Source organism: Thalassophryne amazonica, chromosome 18, assembly GCF_902500255.1.
Source record: "Thalassophryne amazonica chromosome 18, fThaAma1.1, whole genome shotgun sequence".
Lineage (NCBI taxonomy): Eukaryota > Metazoa > Chordata > Actinopteri > Batrachoidiformes > Batrachoididae > Thalassophryne > Thalassophryne amazonica.
In genome coordinates, this window is record NC_047120.1 from 58,103,408 (window position 1) to 58,104,344 (window position 937).

Here is a 937-nt window from a genome sequence, read left to right on the forward strand (position 1 = left end):
GGACTTCCATAACATATGCTGCCAAAATGCACTATCAGCTACGTCTACAGTCACCTTTAGTGCTTTATGACATGCATAACTGTGCAATTTATCCTGTGCAATAATTTGACCATACTTATACTCACCATATTCCATTTCTTTTTTACTTAATCTGTTCACATCAGTATTTATGCACCCACCAGCAAACATACAGTCACCTTTCTGTAATAAAAATATTATTTTTCTTTATTACTGTACGACTCATGCTGCTGCAACAAGTGACTGTTCTCACTGTGAGATCAATAAAGTTTATCTTATAATGCAAGGCGTCTTCTGCCCCGAGATTTGCGTATATGGGGGAGGGGGGGGGGGATAATGTGGGCCCCTCCCCCATAAACTTGTTTTGAAATTGGATATTAAAATAAAATAAAATATTACATATATATATATATATATATATATATATATATATATATATATATATATATATATATATAATTTTATTATAATTATAATAATAATAAAGAACATCCTTAAAAATGAAATAATTTGAAGTGAATCTTTCTGATTTCTCTCTTGGAAAAAAAGATCCCGTTTCTATTAACATTACCAAATTAGATTTTTTTTTTTTTTTTGCTCCTCTAACAGCCACCTTTATTTTTAAGCGTATTGGCTTACAATAAAAAAGACCAGAAAACGCTTAACATATGTTTTATCCAATGAAATAATAAAAACAAATCCTCGTGACGAGACAGAAAGCACAACTGACCAATCATCGGCGGGTTTTCGAACTAGGCGGAACTTAAATGATTAACCCTTATTGTGTCCAATCAACGAGCGGCTTTCAAGCGCTTCGCCAATTACAAGCCTGACACGTCGCCGCCGTCCAATCGTGACGCACCTCGAGGTGACGCATCCACCCATCAGCTGTTTTTGTTTTGCTGGGGGAAAAAAGACT